Source organism: Delphinus delphis, chromosome 6, assembly GCF_949987515.2.
Source record: "Delphinus delphis chromosome 6, mDelDel1.2, whole genome shotgun sequence".
Lineage (NCBI taxonomy): Eukaryota > Metazoa > Chordata > Mammalia > Artiodactyla > Delphinidae > Delphinus > Delphinus delphis.
The window spans coordinates 79,161,649-79,189,186 of NC_082688.1; the positions used below are offsets into that span (position 1 = coordinate 79,161,649).

Consider the following 27,538-nt stretch of genomic DNA (forward strand, 5'->3'; position numbering starts at 1 on the left):
CTTTGTGAATTCCGAGGCAGAGAGATCTGAGGCAGCCATGTCATTTTGGATTACTCTCCTCCAGCTTTGTCAGCTCTCTTCAGACACGCTGCAAGATCAGTCCCAAGTTTGAAAAAGTGAAGGAAGTGATTTACTAAATTTCCAAAAGAGAAAGAATGTTCGTAAGCTTTCCTCATGGGAGCATCGGGAAATCCAGGTACTAGCTAACTGAACTTAATGCAATTGACTTAAGTCCACGTTTCCCCATCTGAAAAATGGGCATGATTATAAGATGTACCTCTTAGACCTGTTGTGTGGCTGAAATGTGATAACCCATGTAACATTCTTAGGATGTTGCCTGGTCCTAACTTGGCTCAGGAATGTCAACTCTCACTATTCCAAAGACTATTTCTTTACCTTGTGGCAATTGGGTATAATGACTTGTATGGGCATTTGAAGAAATAATTTTATACACAAATCCATCACCACTTGGACATAAAACATAATGTGTCTACATCTCAGCAGAGCCCCAGGCAAACCTGAGAGAGTAAAAACAAATGTGCACTGAAATTCTGCCCACCTCACCATCTCTGTTTTATTATACATTTATAACATTTATAGAAGTATCTCTTTTTATTACCCAAAATATGTTCATTATGAACACTTGAAAGACACAAAGAACTCTGAACGTGCACACAACCAACAGCAATTCCATGATCCAGATATAAACACAGATAACATGAAGATATTTATCCTTCTAGTCTTTTATGAATGCATATAACATATGCAAATAAAATGTAATTAAGATTATGCTATCCTTATTTTTAATTTTCATTTAATATTACCTTGTGAAGATTTTTCAGTATCTTTATATATCCTTCTAAACTCTTGACTACACAAGAGTTTGTTTAAATAATCTCATTTGACATTTAAATTCTAACCAAATTTAGTATGTTATGAATTATCTTCCACTGAATATGCTTTCAGAGTTTTATAAAATAAATGTAATTATTGGTTCCTAAAGGTATATATGATTTTCATAACTACATGCAAATGTATCTCTATAGTATTTTTAATAGACTATATTCTCAACAAGTAAAGTCTGAGGATGTCAGTTTTTTCTCCCTTCTGCTCGCATTGGATATTAACATGTAAACTTCTTTTGTCTTGACCTATAAAAAAGGCAAAACCTTGTTTTATTTTGCGTTTTGTAGATCTATTGCCAGTGTATATTTCATTTTTGCATTTACTCACTTAAAATATTTATTTAGTGCCTATTTTGTGCCAAATTTATGGCCAATAAAATATTTCATTTATCCATCCACTTATTTAAAAGCATTTATTGAAGGCTTGTCATTTAACTGCCATTTGTATTTTTCCCATTGTGATTTCCAATTTTCGGTGCAAAATTTTCTTATTAACGTGTTTGCTTTTTGCCTGAATGCTTTGTAAAATTCATAATATAAAATACCAGCTGTCGCCCATCACGTAGCCTGCCACTATTTTTCCAGTTTTGTGTGTCTTTTAATGCTCACTTATAAATTAGTATTTTTATTTTATAAAGTAAATACATATTTTTATGAAGTTAACATAATAAACTGGCTACAGATAGCCTGGTATTTCTTCTTTGCAATACAACTGTGCTGGGGGTGGGGGTGCGGGGAGGGCAGGGGGCTGAATGCTCCGGCACATTCATAAGCTTAGGGTTTTTTAAATAAAATAATAACTATTTTTCCAGCATACCTGTAGGTATCGGCCTTGTTTCTTTAATTTTGCTGGGCCCACTGTAAGTCATTTTGATTTTACAGATTTTATCTTCACATCAAAAGTGACTTCCCAAAGCTCTGTTCAGCGTCTCAGCGTCTAGATTTGCCACTTAAAAACTGGCAGATTTTTTTTATAAAGGGAAAAACAGGTGAATATCAGGTTCGACTTAACGAATGCCTGAAGTGCTTTCAAACGTACGCATTTGAAAATATTCTATCCAGCTTTTCTAGTTCTCAGTGGCAGCATGTGACTATTGGAAGGAGAAGTCATAATCTCTTCCCCTTAAAGTTTTTTATTAACATTGGTTCAATTAATTAAATATTAGCCTATCATCTTTTTATGTAGGGCACTGCACAGTGGAAATCCAGGACTCATTTTGTTTGCTTGAATTGCTGATTTGAAATCTGCCACATTCACATCCCTACAGCTCTGGATGGCACAGTGAGATATAAGGCCAAGTAGTGAATGAATGGCAATATTCTTGTTCTGCATTGATTCTGGTCCTTGAGCTCACACTTAACAGCATTGCACTGCTATTTTCTGTGCCTGCATGAGGTGAGGACTACTCCTGCAATGCCCTAAAGTCGTTAAGAATAATTTATGTTATCAGAAAATAGAAAAATTCAAATGAAATGGGCTTTTCCATTAAATAATGCATATTGGACTAACTCTGGTTTTTTTCCACTGTGGTTTTCCCAGCACCTACTACAGAGCTCATATAGTCTATCAATAAACAGGTATTAGTGAATAGATGAATAATAATTGAGTGTGATAACCTATTGTGACAGTATGTTAAGTTACTCTGCCCATAAAATATTTATTAATTAGTTTTTATAATGATAGTTAATCCTACAGTAGGAAAATGCGGTGTCACTTTCATAGCTTTCCAGTTGGGTACACTATCAAAATAGGAATGCCATTAAAGCTCAGTTTGGTGCACTTGAGAAGGGGCTTTATGTGAAACTTTGCTCCATAATAAAATGCTGACAGTTCTTCTTGCAGCATTAATTCCTCTACTCAATTCCACAGGGAATATCTCTCTCCTACTTGGAATTCTACTTAATTAGGTGTCAAGCAATGAATGGTTCACTGGACAAACCCACTGGGAGCTGGGTTTGATTCTCAGCTCCGTCACTTACAGGCTGTGTGTCACAGGAGAACCTGACTTACCTCTCTGTTTTGTTATTTCCACTCTGGGCATCATACAAGAACAGGATTGTGAGAATTCACTAGGATTAGAATGTGATCATTCTTTTCCTACAGTATGCCATATCATAGGCACTTGTTAAACATGAGTCTCCTTTCTTAGTGCAAGTAAAGGAATTTTTTAGACTTTATTTTTCTTAATGTGGCTTGAGAAAATTAATCTGTTTTAGGCTAGGTAGAGAGTAAAGCTCTATAAAAGTAAATAAACAGGGATGGACTACCTTTATCATAGAAAAGCATGTATTATCTAGTTCTTTAAACATCCAAAAATATTCTTTCTCCATTTACAAAATATCTTTTTGAGACCGCAGCCTGCTTCACATCTCCTGAGTTATAGACTATACTCTTGCTTGTTCCAGAAATTCCATGATGTTGCCAGCATCAATAGACATGTCCTTTCACCCTATATGAAGAGTAAACTGTCCCCCTGTTCCAAGGAAAAAAAAACACAAATCATGTGCAGATAGGGGATTCCCATTAAGTCTAGAGATGAGCAGTTGTTCTGCAGACAGATGCAGACACCTCCAGAACTTGAGGTGATACCAACATTCCCAGCCCTGGGCAGGGCAGGGGTACTGCCGATGCTTACCTCACTTCAGCAGCATGTACAACTGTCACTTCCATCCCCTCTCCCAAACCCATTGTCCACCTCGCTCTTCCAAAGGCAATCACTCTACATAGAAAAATGAAACATGACAGGATCCGTTCTACCTTATCAATGCCTTTATTAAATTCCACCACACCCTGCAGAGCTTTCTCTTTATGCCATACATCCTTTCTCTCATTCTCTACAAATCCTTAATATTTAATATTCAATCCTTAATATTCATTCATATATGTGTGACCTTGAAAAAGGATTTTGCTAGAATGATAGTGACCAGGCCAGTCCTTGGGGATGGCATCCAAACTCCAAATGAATGTTGATTTACGGCAAGTTCTCTGGATATCAGGATCCTTAGGTACAAGCACCCAAACAAGGTACTACAAGAGACTATCAGATCTACTTCTACCCTGCTCAGTCATCAGTCATTCATTGTTTGAGGTAGGGAGATATTTTAGATTACAAGGAATTGGTTTTTAACATTTCAGACAAGGACTCCTTTGAAAATCTGAGGATATGTACAACTCCTTTAACAAGGAAAATATACATACTGAAAACTTTACATTCTAGAGCTAAATAGACATTTCTCCAAAGAAGACATACAGATGGCCAAAAGGCACATGAAAAGATGCGCAACACTGTTAATTATTAGAGAAATGCAAATTAAAACTACAATGAGGTACCACCTTACACTGGTCAGAATGGCCACCATTAAAAAATCTACAAATAACAAATGCTGGAGAGGGTGTGGAGAAAAGGGAACCCTCCTAGACAGTTGGTGGCAATGTAAATTGGTGCAGCCATGTGGAGACAGCACGGAGGTTCCTTAAAAAACTAAAAACAGAACTACCATATGATCCAGCAATCCCACTCCTTGGCATATATCCAAAGAAAACTATGATTCAAAAAGATACATGCACCCCTATGTTCCTAGCAGCACTCTTTACAATAGCCAAGACATGGAAACAACCTAAATGTCCATGGATAGATGAATGCATAAAGGATATGTGGGTCATATATACAATGGAATACTACTCAGCCATAAAAAAGAATGAAATAATGCCATTTGCAGCAACATGGATGGACTTAGAGATTACCATACTAAGAGATTATCATACTAAGTGAAGTAATTCAGAAAGAGAAAGACAAATACCATATATATCACTTATATGTGGAATCTAAAATATGACACAAACGAACCTATCTATGAAACAGAAACAGACTCAGAAACATAAAGAACATACTGGTGGTTACCAAGGGGAAGTGGGGGTGGGGGAGGGATGGATTGGGAGTCTGGGATTAGCAGATACAAACTATTATATATAGGATGGATAAACAACAAGGTCCTGCTGTATAGCACAGGGAACTATATTCAATATCCTGTGATAAACCATAATGGAAAAGAATATGAAAAAGAATGTGTATATATATGTATAACTGAATCACTTTGCTGTACAGCATAAATTAACACATTATAAATCAACTATACTTCAATAAAAAATTGTACATTCTATATCAAGGATTATAGTTTCTCATCTAAGATACTAAAAGGGGCATGACTCCTAGGACAAGGGTTGTGGCAGACTTTCAGTTGCCACTTCATAACTCTTTTTTTTGGCCTCACCACGTGGCTTGTGGGATCTTAGTTCCCCGACCAGGGATTGAACCTGGGCCCCAGCAGTGAAAGCACTAAGTCTTAACCACTGGACCACCAGGGAATTCCCCGTAACTTTCTTTTTGAAAATTAGCTCACAAGAGCCAGAGAGAGATCTCAGGAGTCAGCATGGTCTAGAGGACCAAACATCAGCTTAGGAGTCAAGTAAACAAGGATTCAGTTTCTAGAAGAGTAAGTTATGAACTGCGTGACTTATCTCAATCATTTTTTAAGAATTTTATTAGTGTATAGTTGATTTACAATGTTATGTTAGTTTCAGGTGTACAGCAAAGTGAATCAGTTATACATATACATATATCCACTCTTTTTTAGATTCTTTTCCCATATGATCATTTTTTTCTTACAAATAAGAAAACTAGGCTCAGAGTTTAAGTACTTTTGCCTAAGTTTGCAAATAGTAAATTATGGATCCGTATCTGAGAGGCCTCAAATCGATAGTCTTTCCCATATGTTCTACTAATCAGCAAAATAGGAAAGCTAAAAATGACATCATCTTCTCATTAGCTCTAACCCACGAGTCTGCCACTTACAACTTTAGGACCGAGACGGAGAAGACAGGCCAGAGCAAGCATTTAGAAGACTCACATCTGAGTAAAGAAGTCCAGAACTCTGGAGTAAGAAGCACCCGGAGGAGATTTAGAGCAAATTATTCTTTTCCAAGCCTATGAAAGAACATTAAGCTTACATTTAGTAGTGCTTGACCAGAGTATTCTGATGTTATTTCTTTAAATTGTCTCATCAATACAAATCACTATATTTTATACTCAATTAATGTTGAGACTTTTCTGATTCAGCCAGGCAATATTCTTGTTTAAAAAAACAACATTATCATAAAATAGGTAACTAATAAGGACCTACTGTATAGCACAGGGAACTCTACTCAATACTCTGTAATGGTCTATATGGGAAAAGAATCTAAAAAAGAGTGGTTATATGTATATGTATAACTGATTCACTTTGCTGTACACCTGAAACTAACACAACATTGTAAATCAACTATACTTCAATAAAAATTTTTAAAAAATAATAAAATGCATCAATTTAAACAAACAAAAATAAATTAATTTCCAGAGAAATATATAAAATACAAAAATAGAAAAGCAGACAACTGTATTTCTTATATACAAAATATTACTTTAGTTATGACCAAAGGAAAAATAGGCTTCTGTATTTCTGAAGAATAATTGCTAGATTTAGCACAACTGAGTTCAGGTCCCAACTCTCTCAATTATTAGTTGGATGACCTTGGGCATGTAACTGAACCATGCTTCAACTCCCTCAACTATAAAACAAAGATAATAACATTTCCCTCACATAATATTTATTTGGCAATTAGGTGGAATAATGTAAAAGGGTGATGGATGAATTGGAGCATGAAAATTATGCTAGAGGTTTCTATGTACGGAAGTCGAATCAGAATGTCAACCTGGAGCCCATTTCCTCTGTCTCAGTAAAACAGTTCTTTCATCACCTTTTGTCAGGTGGAGCTCTGTGCAGGAAGCATACCAATTTGCATTTGGTGCCCAGGAGCCTCCTAGAAGGAAAGACACTGAGATCCTAAGATTCTAAGTTAAGAAAACATATTGGTGAAGGCCAGGATGATACTAACCAATACTCAGGGGCAGGTAAGGGTAATGGGGGCCCTGAACTAAAATGACATCGGCATCGAAAAAGGCTACAGACTGGCTCCAGCACACAATCTGAGAGGGGGCTGGGGTACTGAAAAGAGAGAGAAAAAAGGGAGGCCACCCAATTCAGCTCCCCTGGGAAAGACTTGTACTTTGAGGAAGTGGCTGTATAAGTGCCTTTAGCTTTAACTCCAGAGACCCAGCCAGTTTGGCAGTGATTTTCTCTGCTGACGATCAGATTGTCCTCTCTCTAAGAGCTCCTTTGTCAGGACAGGAATGTAGACTAGCCATTGTGGAGGGCAAGGCCTGGGAGCTCAGTTCCTAATACAGTCGTACCTCCATATCCACTGGTTCTGAATCCAGATTCAACCAACCATTGAGCATCTGCAGGTTTTGGTATCCACGGTGGGCCCTGGAACCAATGCTCCGCAGATACCGAAGGACAACTGTATATGGCTTTGAGTATGACCCTAACCCTCGGGGATGATGCTTCCTCCTGGTAGGCGAAACTCTGCCACAGAGATGATTATACAGATAGCACTTTTTCAATGTAGAGAAAAATTCCCCTCAGAGACCTCAGAAGATAATTTATATAGATGCGTAGCCTTCAAGAGAACCCAGGGAGCTTCAATCACAACAACAAACAATTGCAGCAGGAATATTTACTACGCACAGCACTCAGTGCTGTGCTTGTATTATCTTCTTTCATCTTTAATTATGAGATTGGCATTATCATTCCCATTTTACATATGAGAACACTGAGACACAGCAAGGTTAAAAAATGTGCCCAGCTGGTAAGTGGCGGATCCCAGACTGGAAATCAGGCTGTCCCATTCCGAGCCTCACACTTAACCCTAATACTCTGCTGCCTCAAAAATCACTTCGTGACACAGATTTTGACTTGCCCACAAGTCAGCATGTAGGCTACAGCTATTCTTGTGGAACATTTCTGCCGTTGAAAATTTGTTGTGACTGGCCAGTAGTGGAACTCCCATCCCTAAGGGTTTGAGCTTCAAATTATATTCCAGGTTCTCAAAGTCTATTAGGTTTAAAAATAGCCTGGGCTTTTTCTCCCATCCATGCATAGGATAGCATAAATTAACTGAAGACACTTAACACATTTGCAAAAGAAGTCACCCAGATAGTAAAGCACTGGAGCAGCCTACCCAGGCAGCTAGGCAAATGAAAAATAACTTTGCTTTTAAATGACCAATAGACCTATAATGACTTGTGTCAAATAAGCACTGTTATGTTCATGGGCTTTTCTAAAAAGATGCCAACACTCCAAAATTTGTGAAACTAAACTTGAAGTTTCCAGCCGTAATACAAATATAGTATGGTGATTACAATCAGTGTAGATTTATTTGGTTGCCTAGTACCCAATTTGTAAATTTTTCCTCAAGCTAAAGAGCAAAATATGATGTCTTGTAACATCATTTGAATTCAACTTGGTTTAACCCTGTCCCTTCAAACGTAGCCGCCTTCTTTTCATAAGATGCACACACTAATAAGCATAAACTAAGTCTTTGTAACAACTCCTGGGAGCTACTTCATTTTGAGCAAATATGAACTTTGCAACAAGAAGTGAAGAGATTCTGTCCCAATGGATTATGCTGTGAAAAACCAAAGAGATATACCAATTTATTCTAAGTACCAGACTATGACTTTTACTTTACTTGAACTTTACTTAAACTCCTAGAGGGTGAGACCTTTTGAATTCTTTAGTTAAGCAGACTGTTGGAGCATTTTGCAGTAACTGAAAAAGAAAGGTGTTTGCTATTTAAGATACACTAGTGTAACTAATGCAACATATTCTAAAACTTGGTGTCTGCAGAAAGGAAACATCAGAATAGGAAGGAAGAATGAGTTCCATATACTGTAATCATCTGTACCCACCTGTATTCAGGAAGGTAACGTTTGAGGAGTGTAGGAAGGCTACCCTAGTGACCTTAATGATACGTAACAGGGTACCTTCTATTTCTATGAGAAATGTTGCACCATAGGTATATTTGAATGCAATAACTTTTAACACAGCCGTCATTCTGACCCCACAGGATTCATATAAGCAAACCACAGTGTGCCCCATCTCACTTGGAAAGGCAACTTTCTGCTACCTCTCAGAGTGGAAAATGTATTTAAAATTCTCTGTTACAGGCTATGCATGTTATCCCTCTACTTATTAGTAGTAGTTTGAACCATATGAAATTGCTATATTATAGGGTAAAAAATGTTGAATATCAGCAATTAATATGGTTTAATGAAATGTTCTTTCTCTATATGGTATTGATTGCACACTTCATTCATCGCTGACATAGCTCCTGGGATACTTGATAACCCTGTGTTCCTACTTGAAATAGAAATAGAATTTACAGGAAACATCAGCATGTACATATCGGGAGCTAAAAGGGCTCTCAGCCAACATATGCATCCTCCTGGCTATGGCATCAGTCATTCCATAAATTCTGCTTTCATATCTTCACTAGTATGGAAGCCCAAATACTTAATTCAATAATTATCTTATTAAATACACTGAAGTCCTCATTCCAAAAGAAATTAAATCTGTGTCCATAATTCGGCAACTTCAATTTGCTTGAAAGAAAGGTGGTGAGTCCAACTCACTGGGGCCAATCTACAAATCAGAAGAGTGACAGGATATCTTATATTCAGTTTTGCTATAGCCCGTTACAGAACAAGCTTGTTATTTAGGTGTGTAATTGAATATTAAAATGAGCTCATTCGGTCTCAATGTTAATTGAGACCATAAAGTCTAAGAACAAAACAGTAGGTGTCATGTACCTCCAAACAGGTGCTAGACCGCCCATGAAGGACTTGCAAAGTGATAAAATAGCATTTCTTTGTCCTTAGCCTAACAAGTGACTTGGAAGTAAATACTGAGAGCAAGGGTGAGATTTTAAGAGCTAAGGGATTTCTTTATAAACTTTGTTTGCATGATACATTTTTTTTCTTGTCCGTGAAGGCTTTCCATGTTTTTCTTCCTCTCTGAAGATATTTCTTACCACTCCAAGCCATGTTGCTCATACCCTAACTTAGCTCTATAACTAGATTGTTTGTTTTATCATAATACGTGCTTTGTCATAGCACTTATCTCAATTTATTATCATTTAATGTATTTATTTCCTCTATTAGGACAAGCTCCATGAGGTCAGAAACTCTCTTATCCACCATTGATTCTTTTGCACCTACTACCATGTACAAGGCATAAATAGGCAGCAAGTATGAGAGGATGGTTCAGAATGAGGAAATCTATCAAGACAAAGGGGGGAAAATTCACACAATCATCTTGATCAATAAAATTGGCACTTCACATGTAAGAAATACAAAAGGACTATAAACACATGAAAAGAGTCAAACTCATTAGCAGGTGACATAAATTTAATCATCACCCTTCAATTAGAAAAAAATGTTTGTTTTCTGGATAAGTGTTGGCTAGAGTGTAGAGAAATTTCTTCCTTGTCTTTCTAACATTTGTCCTTGATCTTAATTTTCCCACAATGGTCAAATATAATCTCTTTAATACGAATGAAGTTATTTTTGAAATGATGACCAAATAATACTGGTAGTGAACTTTTGCAAATTTCCATACATTTGGATCTGTCCATTAAGTTTTCATTTAAGAATTTACAGACATGGACAATCCATACCCATGAAGTAGTTGATAGTGTCATATGATTCTAGAACACGTGTGCACACTTTCTTCTTGCTTTGCTGCTTCTTCCCCAACCCCATCATTTTTTCTAACTTTACAATTTCTTTCACCTTTTCATTTTTTTTTATCACTTTAGAGTTCTTAGATGATGATACAGCTAAAACCTTGATAAAGAGTCTGTCAACCTTATACATGACTGCGTTTTCCCAAAGTAAGAAAAAGGGAGGTAATTTAATACCTTTTCTTTTTTCTTTTTCTGATTGTGGTATAGTAAGTATATGAACATGTTCCTTTCTGTGAAAGGTATAAGTAGAGATCTGGAGTGTGAATCTGGTCAGTAAGACTCATTTTAGCTCTTTGTTTCACCTTCTCTTTCACCAAACTTATCAACTTTTTCAGTTCAGTTAGCATGTGACCTAAGAGGTCAGAGAACATCCCCTACTTCTACAAGGCCTTCAGCTGCTGCACCCACATTGCTGTGAGTTATTGTATCACAGCAAAACAAACCCTCCCACCTTCACATTGTTTTTTCCTGAGTTACCAGAAACAGGAAAGCCCCTTCTAGAAACAGAACTTTCTGTGGGTAGGGCTCAAGCTTTAGCATATTCCAGACTTCCAATAAGTCTTACGCTAAACTCATGTATCTGTTCAACTTTTCCCCCAGTTAAGAACAGCCTTTAATTCTGAAGCCTCTGTTCAGAAGACTCAGAGATCATGTCCAAAAGAGAAAACTCAGCTTCCCTCATCCAGTAACTTTAACTGCCTCCTTGTGTCAACACTGAGTGAAATTATAAGTGATGCTCAGTGCAGGTCACAGAGTGGTCCCTCCATAAACACTGTCTTAAAAACCAATGAGTTAGCTTACGGTATTTGTTTTTCTCTTTCTGACTTACTTCACTCTGTATGACAGACTCTAGGTCCATCCACTTGACTACAAATAACTCAATTTCATTTCTTTTTATGCCTGAGTAATATTCCATTGTATATATGTGCCACATCTTCTTTATCCATTCATCTGTCAATGGACACTTAGGTTGCTTCCATGTCCTGGCTATTGTAAACAGTGCTGCAATGAATATTGCGGTACATGACTCTTTTTGAATTATGGTTTTCTCAGGGTATGTGCCCAGTAGTGGGACTGCTGGGTCATATGGTGGTTCTATTTTTAGTTTTTTAAGGCACCTCCATACTGTTCTCCACAGTGGCTGTATCAATTTACATTCCCACCAACAGTGCAAGTGGGGTCCCTTTTCTCCACACCCTCTCCAGCATTTACTGCTTGTAGATTTTTTGATGATGGCCATTCTGACTGGTGTGAGGTGATACCTCATTGTAGTTTTGATTTGCATATATATGGAATCTTTAAAAAAAAAAATGGTTCTGAAGAACCTAGGGGCAGGAGAGGAATAACGACGCAGACGTAGAGAATGGATTTGAGGACATGGGGAGGGGGGAGGGGGGAGGGTAAGCTGGGACGAAGTGAGAGAGTGGCACTGACATATATACACTACCAAATGTAAAATAGATAGCTAGTAGGAAGCAGCGGCATAGCACAGGGAGACCAGCTTGGTGCTTTGTGACCACCTAGACGGGTGGGATAGGGAGGGTGGGAGGGAGACGCAAGAGGGAGAGGATATGGAGATATATGTATATGTATAGCTGATTCACTTTGTTATACAGCAGAAACTAACACATCATTGTAAAGCAATTATACTCCAATAAAGATGTTAAAAAAAAAAAAAAACAGTGAGTAAATTGCGCAAGACTGTTACCTTCATATACCATGTACAACAAGATGCAACCATCTCTGCACAGCAGCCCAAAGGAAATTTCTGTAGGAAACAGCAGGTTTTGAGCCTTGGCTCAGGAGTGATGTAATCCTGAGACTGAAGCTGGGCTCCGCTACTGGCCAACAACATAACCCTAGTCAGCTGCCTACCTTCTCTAACACTCAATTCCCACATATTTAAAATAGGCTCAGTGTTTTTGTAGGTTTCGATGGAATAATGTTTTAAACTCAGCATAGTACAAGGTTTATAGCATACATTCAGTAAATTATAATAACTGTCTCCACTTAAATAATTAAATCTTATAAAAACTTTTCAATGCTGTACTGATGACTTATGAGTGATATAATCAATTAAATCAGGCAGAATACAAAAACACCTGGGGACATTTTTTCTCATCATTATAACCACGTTAGTAATGGAATGCTGCCCTCTTATTTTCACCTGCAGACTCATGGTACAAAGTTAATAAATTTTCTAAACTGTAATAAGATGACTAATGGGTGAGAGTGGATAAAATAAGTTCATCTGAATTCTGTGTAATGATATGCAAATTAGTTATTTAAGCCTGGTAGCTGTGTTGAAGCTTGATCTTACTGAAGAATACTATGAAACATGATTTGTAATCACCCTTTTGGACTCTGCTATATAAGGTGGTCATGATTGTAATTAAAGTTAATCACTAGTTATACTGCAGAGCAGGAAATATTGTGATGGAGATGGACTGCAAGAGGAACACCAGGACTTAATCACTGGATCCTAAATGATCTGTATCAGGGGATGGAGAAAGCTGGCTTTGAAGAAAACAAAAATTAAGAGACTACATGAATCAAACTCCTAGAAGAAGAAATGTATAATGAATTTTGTTTATTTGCGTAAGTGGAGACTTTAAGCTGAACAGTATCTGTCACAGTGGATAACAAGTGGCATTATCTCAGAATAGAGGAAATACAGCAAGAGATTTATACAAAAATAAATACTCATCAAAGTATCATGGTAGTAGAGGAAAACTGGCCACATCTAACTATCTAAAAATAACAAAATTATTAATGCATTCAGGTACAACCTCATCTTGGAAATTATTCAGCCACAGAGTGATGCTCTTAGAGACTAAGATATGTGAGGAAGTACTTATGTTTAAATATTAGAAGAAAACCATGATAATTCATTTTGTACATACAGATCTTCCTCAGCTTACAATGGGGTTACATCCCAATAAACCCACTGTAAATTGAAGATATAAGTCAAAAATGCATTTAATACACCTCACCTACTGAACATTATAACAGCCTAGCCTACCTCAAAAGTACTCAGAACACTTACATTAGCCTACAGTTGGGCAAAACCATCTCACAAAAAGCCTATTTTATAACAAAGTGTTGAATATCTTATGTAATTTATTGAATACTGTACTCAAAGTGAAAAACAGAATGGCTATATGGGTACAGAATGGTTGTACATGTATTGGTTTACCCTCGTGATCGCATGGCTGACTGGGAGCTGAGGCTCGCTCTCCCTGCCCAGCATCATGAGACAGCATTATACCACTTATTGCTAGTCCAGGAAAAGATCAAAATTCAAAGTACAGTTTCTACTGTATTCATACCACTTTTGCACCATCCTAAAGTCAAAAAGTCTAAGTCGAGCCATCATAGGTCAGGGTCTGTCTGTACTATGATTATAATTCTATTAATCATACACACCTAAGAAATTAAAAATAGGTTAGTATATTTAGTATATCTTCTTTGAGTCAGGACTCAGAATAATATTTTCTCCTTAATTGTATGTATTGTACATTTTTAATAAGCACATACTTCTTGATTCACTCTTTACAACTGATAACGTAGAAGGAGTTTTAAGTCCTCCACCTGATGTAGTGGGAAATGTCCTACATACTTCCTTCCAGAGTATCAACTAGAGCTCTTTTGGTGTGAAAAAAATAATTCAACACAGAAAATATCCAATTTACAAAGAAAGATTAATTTGGCCATGTGGATCATGCAAATTGAGTTAAGCACCCATATGATACACCTGAAAGTTGTCTCAAATTATTTATACTAAATGTTTAATTCTTTAAAACTGTGCATTTTTATATGCTTAAAAGAAAATCACAGAAATTCACTCAATATATTTGATATCAAAGTAGGATTCATAGAGCAAGTGTTGTATTTTACCTGTAAGTGAAATCAAAATACTAGAAAATAAAACAATATTACTATGTGAAAATCTATAAAGATAACTGTTGAATCTTAATTAGACTTAGATGATATCTTTGGGCTATATTTAATGTTTCCGAGGATTGTTATAACTCAGTGAATTAATTATGCCTATGCCCTGATGATCAAATAGAAGATTAACAGGTAAATCTGATTACTCTTAAATGAACTAGATAGGTTTTCTTCTGAAAAATTACATTTTTAAAAGTACAGTAAGTCCCCTACATACGAACAAGTTACGTTGAGAGACCACATTCGTAAGTCCAATTTGTTTCCAAGTCCAACAAAGTTAGCCTAGGTACCCAACTAACACAGTCGGCTATGCAGTACTGTACTGTAATAGGTTTATAATACTTTTCACATAAATAATACATAAAAAACAAACACAAAAAATAAACATTTTTAATCTTACAGTACAGTAACTTGAAAAGTACAGTAGTGTACAGTACAACAGCTGGCATACAGGGGCTGGCACTGAGTAAACAGGCTAGAAGAGTTACTGACTGGAGGAGGGAGAGGAGGTGGGAGATGGTAGAGCTGAAGGATCATCAGCAATAGGAGGTGGAGGGCAAGCTGCAGTTTCACTCACGCCTGACGCTGATGGAACGCACATTCACATCTTTGAAAGTTCTCAACTTGAAGGTTCATATGTACATGAATTGGTTCATAGTGTACATGAATTCATGTGGTGTAAGAAGTTTCATGAGAACATGAAAGTTCTCAACTTGAAGGTTCATACTGTACATGAATTGCATGTGGTGTAAGAAGTTGGAACTTATTTCCCTTTTGTTGGTGACTGTAGAGTGGGGTAAGGGCGGGTGGGGAAGAACCTGGCAGGTGCATTTGACTACAGATAGTTAGGCTGTCAGCTGGAACTAGTACTATTCCATATAGGTAAAGCAATATATGAGGTACCTAAGGACAAGTCCTTGTAGAAACAAAAATGTAACTCTACATAAATAAGGCAGTGAGCACTCCTAATTCATGATTCAGAAATGGAATACTAAGACCAAGAAGAAGTCGTGTTTATGGCCATCATTAAAAGGTCTACAAATAATAAATGCTGGAGAGGGTGCTGGAGAGGGTGTGGAGAAAGCACTGTTGTTGGGAATGTAAATTGGTGCAGCCACTACAGAAAGCAGTATGGAGGTTCCTGAAAAAACTAAAAATAGAGTTGCCCACTCCTGGGTAATCACACTCCTGGGCATATACCCAGACAAAACTAAAATTCAAAAAGATACATGCACCCCTATATTCATAGCAGCACTCTTTACAATAGCCAAGACATGGAAACAACTTAAATGTCCACTGACAAATGAATGGATAAAGAAGATGTGGTATATATATACACACAGTGTAATATTACTCAGTCATAAAAGAGAATGAAAATAATGCCATTTGCAGCAACATGGATGGACCTAGAGATTATCATACTAAGTGAAGTAATTCAGAAAGAGAAAGACAAATGCTGTATCGTATCACTTATACGTGGAATCTAAAATACAACACAAATGAACATATCTACGAAACAGAAGCAGACTCAGAGAAATAGAGAACAGATTTGTGGTTGCCAAGGGGGAGGGGGAGGGGGGAAGGAAAGGATTCGAAGTTTGGAATTAGCAGATGCAAACTAGTATATATAGGACAGATAAACAACAAGGTCATACTGCATAGCACAGGGAACTATATTCAATATCCTGTGATAAACCACAATGGAAAAGAATATGAAAAAGAATATATATATGTATAACTGAATCACTTTGCTGTATAGCATAAATTAACACATTGTAAATCAACTATACTTCAATGAAATATTTTTTAAAAATCAAAAAAATGAAGTCACGTTACATTAAAAGAGACAGAGAAAAATCACAGAAAATGAGTAATTTTAGACATTGGGGCTGATTTGTCTTTAGTCTACTATTACAGAGCAGCTCAGGGGAAAATATATTCCTTTGGGACACTCATCTGGAGTGACTTTCCCAGAAGGATGGTGTCCTTGCTAGTTATTCCAGCAGACTTCTGAGAATAGGGTAATGAAAGCTACTTGCACGGATACAGACAGCCAATCACCCCCAGTGTGGGTTCTGCCACTTAAAATTTATGAGACCTTGGACAAGTCATATAAATAATCTGAGCCTGTTTCCCATCTGTATAATAGTTACAAGTATTCGTCTCTTACAGGATTGCTATAATTAAATTAAATGCCACGTAGAAAACACTAATACCGGCTACTAGATAGGCATCTGTATTGGTTTTCTATTACTGTGTGACAAATTACTACAAACTTAATGGCTTAAAACAACATTCATTTGTTAGCTCGCAGTTCTGTAGGTCAGAAGTCCAGGCGATCTCAGCTGGGTTCTATGCTTAGGGTCTCACAAGACTGTAATCAAAGTGTCGGCCAGCCACATTCTCATCTGGAGCTGAGTCTTCTTTCAAGCACATTCCTATTATTGACAGAATGCAGTTCCTTACAGTCATCCCAGCTGCCTTTCTGGCTGTTGGCTGGAGGTCACTCAGCTCCTAGAAGTCCTCACATAAGGCCCCCTCTTCAGTACCCTAATTCTCTCTGACTTTCCCTTCCGGATGAATGGAGAAAATGTGCTATTAGCTTGAGTGATTCCATGAGGCCTGCCCTGATAATCTCCCTTTTGATCAACTCAAAGTCAACTGATTTGTAACCTTAATGGTCTTTGCAAAATCCCCTTTGCCGTGTAATGTAACATAATAAAAATTGTGATTTCTCATCATATTCACAGTTCCAGGTATGAAGTTGGAAAAATCTGGAGGAACATTTTAGAACTCTATCATACCCTCAATAAATGTTAGTTTCTTTGTCTTCCCCTTCTGCTATTTCCAAGAGAAGCAGAGCCCTGTGCTGATTTTCCATCTTAGTATTATTCATGAAAATATGCACTGCCCACACAGTTCCTTCAAAATCTGAGAAATTTAGAGTTGGCATTCCAAAAATTCAGGCTGCAGAGTCAACTGATAGATGTGCTAAATCAATAAGGGACACTCACAGAGTGATACCAGAAATCCTGAAAAATGTATAAAATACCTTGTGTAGTCTCTTCAATTAAATCCACTTACAGGTGTTCACTCCTGAGCTGAAAGCTAATCAACCCATGAGTGTGGTCTACATGAGCAAAATGTAAAATGCAAAGAAGACAAGGAGTCCAAACAACATAGATACTCCCTCCCTGCACACTACCCTTATTTTTATTCATGGATGAAATTCATGCTCCAGTAACAATTGGTTTGGGATTAGTTGAAGTATTAATTCAAGTGTCAAAGATAGATTACTTAGTGGAATTAGGGATGCGGATCTAAACCCTACTCCTCCACTAAATCAGAAGATCAAATTAAAATGCTCTCCTGTAACTATGAGAAGTCAACAAAGGGAATAAGAATCCCTTCTTCTGACCACGGACCCCTAAATGTGGTAGGTCAGAGCCACTGATAGCCATCTTTCCTACTACATGGAAGAGGCTGAGAGTATGATATTAACACGTGCTTCACACAGACCTTCTCTATTAATGCTATTCATCTTCATATTAAGTCTGGGAACGTAATTAGAATATCTTTCTAATAATTCTGGAAATATCTTCAAGGATCTGCTTTTTCTTCAGTTTTTATAGACTACTCTCCAGATCATCACCAGATTATTGACAAACTATAGGAGCCTTTAAACTTACTACCACAAACAATCTTTTCATGGTGACATAACTGTTGGTTTACATTTTGAATCTGTGCTTAATTCTTTGGGATGAAGTAGAGAGTAAGCCACCTGGGCACATCTGATATTTGGTTGCATGAAGAAAGGAAGCACTGCTCTTCCTTTTAAGAATATCTTGCCAAGAATTGTAGCCTCTCCCCTTCCAGAGAAGGATGAGGTGCCCTTTAGGGTACCCACCAGCTGCCATGACAAATTTCTCCCATCTTTTGCCGTTATTTGTGTGCCTCCAAATCCACCATACAGGTGAGGTTACAGGACGTGGCCTCTGATAGGGATGTCCCTTCAATTCTGCCTTCCAGGTAGGTCAAGTGGTACGGAAAGAGGTCATCTTGATTAAGCTTTCGTGCTTATCTTAAAGTAAAAGTATGTAGTGCCCTTACCATTAGGCACCACCAGAGGTAAGAGCACTGGAAACAACTTTGTAATCTGAGCAACAGTCAGAAGGAACACAAGGGCATACTGTTCAACAAGATACATCCTCAGAAGTGAGTTAATTTCTGAACACAGTCAGATAATGTCCCAACACTTCAGTACACACAGAACAGAGGGAAGAAAGAAGCAAGCAAGAAACAGAGGAGCTGGCCAGCAACAAAGAGAAACTACTGGAGTAAATAATGATTAGCAAGTGGCATTTACAGAGCATATTTGGTGATGGGGATATTATCCTTAGGAATATTATTAGCAAGGTGTCGGTATTTAAAGGGAAGTTAGAGTAGTTACAGATTATTGAGACTGAGAATATTCCAAACTTTGATGAGGGACCTGCCACAAAAAATGACCTTCTAGCACAGACTGGTGTATGGCAAGAACACCTATGGGCCCACTGGAAGATTAGCAGAACCGAGGCAACGCAAGCAGGGAGTTCAGGCCAAAGCCGAAGACGACCATTCTCAAAGCCACACTGGACTCCAAGTCCTCACTGCCCACTTACAGGGGAGTAATTTGTACTTCATATGAGAAACGCTGTAAGTCATTTGCAACTTGTTTTAATGATGCTTATTAACCACATAGTTAATCACTATGTGATTCACATTCTACATTGTTTGTCATTTCTAAAATTCCTCCAGATATCTTGTCAAAAACAAATGACCTGGAAGGAATGTACCTGACTACTGTGGGCAAAATTTTGTGCCCAGAGAGCTAAGCAGATTCCTCCTGGAATGTTGCCTTTACCAGACTTATTTCTGTTAAGCACAGCACGATACTCCTCTATCAGCAGATCCTTTAATTTACCTATTGAATTGGGCACCACAGTGTTGGTCTATGACAGCAAAATTATAGAACTGAGTTATTGAAAATTACCTCTGCATCAGCTGGTCTCTGAAAGTACAACAGAAATGGGTGGAGTAACTGCTGAAAATGGCTAGTGGGGAAAATTAGTGCTTCCAGGAACCCTGTTCCCCAAAGAAAAACACTACAAATAGCTACACTTCAGTAATTTTCAGATCACCCTTCAAAGTCCAGAGAGGAAGAGATTTCATCTACATAAAAGTACAGCAGGTTCCAGAATTGTGGTGACGTAAGCAGCAGCTTTGCCCCTTTCCTGTTTGTCTATTTCTGTTCCCCTTAAGCCTTAATTATAAAAATGAGATCACTAGGTAACATTTAACAAAACTGCTAACTTATGCTCTACTAAATGCACACAATACCGTGCCTAACTGGTTGATTCTTTTCCTAGATTGAAAGAAGTAGGAATGAAGAATTAAGTAGTTAAAGAATAACTAGCTCTCTATCCACATCAGCCCCCTTAGCAATCCTGCAGTCAGACCACATAGGCAAGACAACCTTTAAAGAAAGATCACGAGGAGTCAGCCTGCATGCAGTGGAAAATGATGCAGAATCTGCCTCAATGATTAACTGAGATTACTTCCCCTTTTTCCCTTTAAAAACTGTCATGAGCAGAATCTTTGGAGTTGGTCTCGGGATATGAGTTTATCTTCTCCACAGATTGCTGGCTTTTCTGATTAAAGCAACTTTCCTTTCTACTGACACTTGCCCCTCGATTATTGGCTTTTGAGCTGTAAGCACCCAAACCTGAGTTCGGTAACAGTGAGAAAATGTAATTTTAATAAGATGAGATAAAGGCACATCTACAGTTTCTTACCCCTACTGTTATACTAAATCCTATAGTAAACTGAAACTTCCAAGGACAAAAAAAGGAATGAAATTCTGAAATGTATCCATGACTAGCTCCAGGTTAGTACTGTGCCACTTGTTTGGGTGAAAATAATCTACACTGTATTTGAATAACTTTCTCGTGGAACCATTTTGGAGCTTTTCTTTTAATTGGAAATGCCTGCTAAATTTTAGAAGATGATGTTTAGCATGTATGGGTATAATCATAAGCTTTTTCTTATTTAATCTGTTTACTTGATTCATTGTATGAGAATGAACCATCCTTATGTGTCTTGAAAGCTTTAATATTTTTCTTTTGATATATTACTAGATTTACTTTCTAATATGAAAATAAATTTTATTGGAATATTTGTATCTTTTTAAATAAGTAGCTAGTTATTCACTTAAAAAAGACAAACAGGTTCTGGCATTAGAATTATGCTGGCCTCCTGAATAAAGTAAGGATCTTCTATTCTTTCTAGCCAGGAATAATTTAAACATCATGAAATTATCTGTTCTGTACCTGTGAATTCATTGGGTATTGGTACTTTTTAAAGGGAAAATCTAAAGATCTCATTTCTCTTAATTTTCGGCATACCGATTCAAGTTTTTCATTTTTACATAGTTTTATTTTATTTTTTTTTGCAGTACGCAGGCCTCTCACCACTGGGGCCTCTCCCACCGTGGAGCACAGGCTCCGGATGCGCAGGCCCAGCAGCCACGGCCCACGGACCCAGCTACTCCGCGGCATGCGGGATCCTCCTGGACCGGGGCATGAACCCACGTCCCCTGCATCACCAGGCGGACTCTCAACAACTGTGCCACCAGGGAAGCCCTACATAGTTTTATTTTAGTATGTCATTTTCTCCTACATTATCAAATTTGTTATCTAATTTTGCATGTGATGTTTTCTTATTATTATCTTAATTTTTCTTACATGTACAGTTTTTTTCTTTCCTCATTCTTAATCTTATGTTTTTGATCTCTTTTTTCTTAATCATGCTCACAGCAGTTTTTCTATTTTATTTCTTTTCAAAGAGTGTTGTAGTATATTATTTCTACTATGTTTTTGTTTTCCTTTCCATTAATTTTGTCTTACCATTATCTCTTCTCTCCAGATTTTTTTTGATTTATCTTATTGTTCTTTTTATTAACTTCTTAAAATGAGTACTAATTTCCTTATATTTTGCCTTTATTCTTTATATTTTAAGCTATACATTTCCTCTGAATATAGCTTTTGCTGTATTTGTTTCTATATATTTTGTAATTTCCTCTTTGATTCATGAATATTCAAGGATGTTAATCTTTTTAGAAATACATTTATGTTTTGATTTATTATCAAAGAATAAGACCTATAAAATCTCTACTTTTTAAATATAAAGCTTTCTTTTCAACAAAATACATTATATTCTTTTTAAATTGATGTAAGAAAAGCGGGTAGTATATATGTTGTGGACAAAAAATGTTGCCTACCATATCAATAAACAAAGGATGTTGCAGCCATCAAGCCATCAGCCATTTCAGCTGCCCAGAATGATACACCCTGAGGGTTCAGGATGGACAAAACAGGATACTGGCCCTAGATAGTCAAGGTGCATATCAAAGGAATAATTTTAATGATCCCAGACTCTTGCATCTTCCCATACATAGAAAAGCACTAAATTCATTAACTGAGAGGTCTGATTTTCTTTAATTAACACTAATCTTTGGATGTTCCAACTGCCTGGGTTTTTTTTTTTTTCAAAAACTCCTATATATCCTGGCTCCCCCCTTACCTCTTCAGAACAGTCCCTCACAGTTATCTGAGAGACTATCTCCCAGGCTTAAGTCTTCAGTATGTCCACTGAATAAAACATAATTCTCAACTTTAAGATTCTGCAATTTTTTTAGTTGACAATGGGCATGTGTTTATGTATGCACGCGCATACACACGCACATTATAGTTTATCAATGCTTACTTTTTCAATTTCCTTACCTGTTTTGACCTTTAACCCTAATAATTTTACCAAATTTATACTATAACTTGATTTTTATCAATATCTCTTTACATTTCTAATATATTTTCCTTACATTTCTAAAATATTTTCTTTTGCTACTAAATGCATACTGGGTTACGATTGTTGCATAAATAGGAATTGTGCCTATTATAATTTAAAACCATCTCTATTTATACTGCTTAGTGCTTTTAATCTTATATCTAAGCTTTTCTAATGGAATATTGACATTCTTGCCTTTTCTAATATTTACATTTGCCTTGTAGCTCTTCATTAATCCTATTATTTTCAGCCATTCTTTATCACTTGGTCTTATAGGGGAGCAAAATTTGCCACCCTAAATCATGTCTCTTTGGCATATTGATGATTTTAGGCTGATTATTTTTAAGAAACTGCAGACACAGGAGAAGTTTGAAAACTGAGTAGACGTTACCTGTAAGAGAAATTTACACTAAGGGAAATCTTTATTTGTAGGGTTTCTCCCTGCTGTACTGGGAAGAGGGGGATGACTTTATCTCTAGAAACTATTATCAGTGGAGAAGGCAATGACTTAAATTTGCTTAACAACCTTACCCTTGGTTTACTGTGCTTTTCTCTGTAACTGACTACCAATCCCCAACATCTTCTTTTGATGTTAGCTAAAGATAGTATTTAAGGTGAATGCTTCTATTTTATTGGAGAGTTACTCAGTTTTCCCCATGTATGTGTTAGGGGAATCACTGACCAAAATCGTCAGCCCTGGCCAGGCACAACAGTAACCACTTACATGAGTTATCTTACAACAGGAGGTCCTGGTAAGGAACACGGAACTAACAAGCTACCACCAAACAGAAGAATTTGTAAAAGGTCAAAAGGAGAGAGGAGACGCCGGTCCATATGTCCTACCAACCTCCAGAATCCTTCTTGTTGGAATCCATCTTGGCTGAGTGGCTGCACGCACCACCAGGAAGGACCCTGAGTCAGAATGGTTGGCCAGAGACAACCCGGAATCTAACCCCATCACCATTAAACCCGAGACTGCAAGCCATGTGGCAGAGCAGTCTTCCTGGGTTCCCTAACCCTGCTGCTCTCCACCTGGGCACCCCTTCCCAATAAAGTCTCTTGCTTTGTCATTTCTGAGTGTTAGACAGAGCCCACTCTCAGGCCCTGGAAGGGATCCCCCTTCCTGCAACATAAGCATGTTATTAAACTTTTGTTTATCTTTCTTCTATTAATCTGTTTTGAGTCAATTTAATTATTAAGCCAGTCAAAGAACTAGAAGGGGAGAAGAAGATGTTTCCTACCCTACAGTCTGAACCGAGTTTCTTGTGAACAGCACATTGGCCGATTTTGTTTTTTAACCTAATATGACAGCCTCTGTCTTTTTATGGAAGAATTTAGTCAGAGAATTCAGTTTTCAAGATGAACCAGAGCACAGAAGGGACACTGCCTTTGCATATTTAAGTAGACTGTGTTCCAAAGATATGGAAATTGTTGAGGCTGGAGAACTAAATACCTTCTTATATAAAAAGGTGTTTCTATAAGGGAATGCTCCATGAATTCCAATTGTTTCACAGATTAAGAGAGTCACCAAGATTCCCTAGTAACATTTCTCATCAAAGAGTGTTCTGTGGGGAAGAAATTAAAAGCTAAACAGTCCAGGAAGCTGAGACAAGAATCAGAAGAAAAAAGAAAGTGAGCAATCAGGTAATATGTCACCATTAAACCAATTAAGGAGGAGGGGATGCAGTAGGTGGTCCCAGACAAAACCTACTGGAGGTCAAGTGTAGACAACTAGTACAAGTTCTTGCACAGCTGATGTATCCCCAAGTGTGAAGTGAGTAATGTGAAGGGAGACATCCTCCTACCATGCACCTGCCAGTCAACAAGGTAGGAACATTGCAGGCTACAAAAATAATACGCAATGCCAAAAGCAGGGGCAGATCCAGGTTGTGTGAGGCCTGCGTGAAGCTTAAGCTGATTGCAGCGGGGGGATGGGGGGATGTCTTTAAGCAAAAGAACACAAAATTAGGTACAAACTTGAATATTTATTGTGATAAGAAAAAGAATAATAAGAAATGACTGGGCTGTTAGAGATCCAGGTCTTTTTCTTAGGTGTTTTTGGACAGGTAACCAGAAATCCTTACATAGATGCTCCCTGGTTATATCCAAGTGTTCCTTCTTCATGTAGGACACTTGACAACTCTCAGCCCTTGTCATAGTACAGGCAGGGACTATGTAAGTGAGAGATCCTAACTTAAGCTCAATTAGCCTCCAGGTAAATCTACCTCTAGTCAAAGTGTTGACTTCTATAGGAGTAAGGGTAAAGGGATATATCCACTCAACATGGACTAACCCAGACAGCCAGGCCCAGGTATAGAGAAGGCAGTCATAAAATAAAGGGCTGCTGACAGGATGCAGCCAAAAATCAGTAAACTCAAATTTACCCACCCCAAAGTTCAGGTGCTTTGAGGACTCAGGTGTCAACACATAATTTCTGAATTTTTAGAGTTGGTTAAGGCACACCCTATTGATCAGAGAAACATAGCAGAAGAAGCCGAATTCCTGGAAAAAATACACTGGGTAGCAAGATTTTGTAAAGGCTGAGCATTTGGCAGCACCACTCACTTTCCCAGAAAAGATGGGGCTAGATTCCACAGAGAGGAGCTGAATTAAAGGACGATTTGGTGGACCTACGGTAGAGCAATCCCAAACTTAAGCAGCTATATATACATTTTAAGTTTAATTTTAAGAGAATCTGAAGTAATGGAGATAACGATACCCTCATTTTACCGTATCCGAAATTCAATTTGACTTTGGTCTTAGGGATTTGGTCTCCACTAATCTCACTACTTATGACACATAAGAACTAAGTCTGAGGAGTATGAATCATTCTATTTTGTATGCGGGTTTTGTGGGAATAAAGCATCTAATAACTCTTTTATTAGTTTTTGTGCCAGTTGATATTCATTATAAACTTTCTGTATGAGAACCTCACATTAACAAAATTTGCCTTTGATTTAACCTTTACTTAGTGGAGAATATGAAAAGGAAATGCTAAGGCAAAACTGTATTTTAAAACACTGTTCACCGTACACATGTCCTTGGAAAAAAGTGTGTCTACTCTTGTGATGGAGTTGTGGTATATTTAATTGGTGATTTTCTGTAAGTTTTGATTTTTATTTATGGGACCCAACTACCAGATTATAGTTATAGAGAACATTTGGGATTGATAAAGCATTCACTACATTTGTAAAGGTGGAGGAAGTATTTACTGGGATGAAAGATGTAATCCCAGACTTTTAAATGAAGATTAAGAGCTTAATCTAAGTATAGGAAAGTCGAACAAGTGCCAAAATGGTTTAAGAGTGAAGTATAAAACCATATTAAACTCTAACTGTAACTGTCAGGCTAACTGTAAGTTATATTGTTAATAATATAATAAATACAATTTATTCAGTGTTTACTATGTATGCTTCAGGCACTGTTTTAAGCATTTTGCATGAACTAATCATTGAAATGTTGTAACAACCCTATAAGGTAGGTACTATTATTAACTCCATTTTCCAACAATGCTTTTAAATATAAAATTGATAGACAAAGCCAATTTAGCTTCAATTATATTTTGAATCTCAACTGTAAATATTACATTTTGAGCATAATATTTGTCAAAATTATTTATGATGAAATACATTATTAATTTTAACTGATCATTTTTTATAATCATTGCTATAAAATGGCATCAAGCCTCTACAGAAATGAAGTAGACTTTGAGACATTTTTCTGTGTTTGACTTTGTCATGGACACTGGTAAAAGAAAATAAATTGACAATTTTATAAGTTTGCCATCATGTTTTAAATTGTGTCACTTTTGCCTGGAGATTTATTTTAACTATTTACTATAAGTAATGTCTGAGGTATGATGTGATGATCAAAATTTATAAATGCCCAGGCACTACTGATGTCATAGACACAGCATTGTTCTAAATTAACAAGGTGGGTATAGAGTCTAATACTCATTTATGCCCAATGGATGCATAAGAGGGAAAAAAATATCTCCAAGTCAAATTTGTACACCAACATTCACATATTCCAAAGAACACTATATCCAAACCTCTGATTGTGGGAACATTTTTAAAAGAACATTTTCTCCTCCATTAATTATGTCAATTGCTTCCCCAGCAATTTACATTCATGAACCTTGGCTACCAAGACATTTTATAATGACAACATAAATGAATGAACTGAGCCTTTTCAGCCTTCCCTTTATATGAAAATGGTTAAGGGCACCTTTTAAGTGTTCCCATTGTTCTATCATTGTGTACTTCCTCTGAGAATACATTTCATTACCTTTGCCTACTCTAAGATATCCTTGAAAATAAAAACCAAGATTTTATCTCAGAGGTAAATGTTCTGCAAACCTGAGACAGTCATAGCTGTACTTCCTAATTCCCTTGCTGAAGCCCATGACCTTCACTGTCTTCAATCTTGGAGAACAGATTTCCAGCAGTTCCATTTTGGTGACTGAAAGTGAAATGCTTTGTTCAAACCACCACAAACAAGTCACAGAACAACTCTATTTACATGTTAATAGAACAGCAGAACAGAGATGCTTAAGGCAACCAGAAGTTACCATCAAGATCCCTCATAGAGTCTGTATAACTTTAGGTGGTATATTGCAGATGGCTCCTAAAATAACCAAATGCATTAATGATGCCCTATTTTAACCTTACTTAGTTCACTTACATAATGTGGATAGTAGAATATTACACATCAGCCCTGCTCCCTGGTCCTGGGCCAGGATTCTCTCATGGTTAGGACATTCTTCCCTTGGAATGAAGTAGAAGATGATGGATGTGATATAAATTACCACTCTTAGGCCATAAGTTACCACTCTTAGGCCATAAATTACTTATGGCTGCTGGGTCCCTGCCAAGGCTCTTATGCAAGAAAACTCCAATGGGTCAGGTTGAGTACAAAGATACCCTTCAAACAGAAAGGATATGCAAATTTTAGCAACCTTATCTATAACCATAATTCATCCCTTTCATAGATTCATTTTCACACTTCACATTTTCCATTAGAACAGAGCCACTTCCCCACGGGACCATCTCACCCAAAATAATGCATCAGATGTAGGGACTTATCTCTCATTGACTCATTCATTCCTGAAACCTCCTCA

General features: G+C 37.2%; 1 long non-coding RNA gene across 1 annotated transcript; it reads left to right on the plus strand.

Moving 5' to 3' along the window:
* On the plus strand, positions 1-26,225 carry LOC132426698 (uncharacterized). Its single transcript, XR_009519757.1, has 3 exons — positions 1-196; positions 21,032-21,236; positions 23,163-26,225. It is a non-coding gene; the product is annotated as an uncharacterized lncRNA (long non-coding RNA).
* The last annotated feature ends 1,313 nt before the right edge of the window (positions 26,226-27,538 follow it).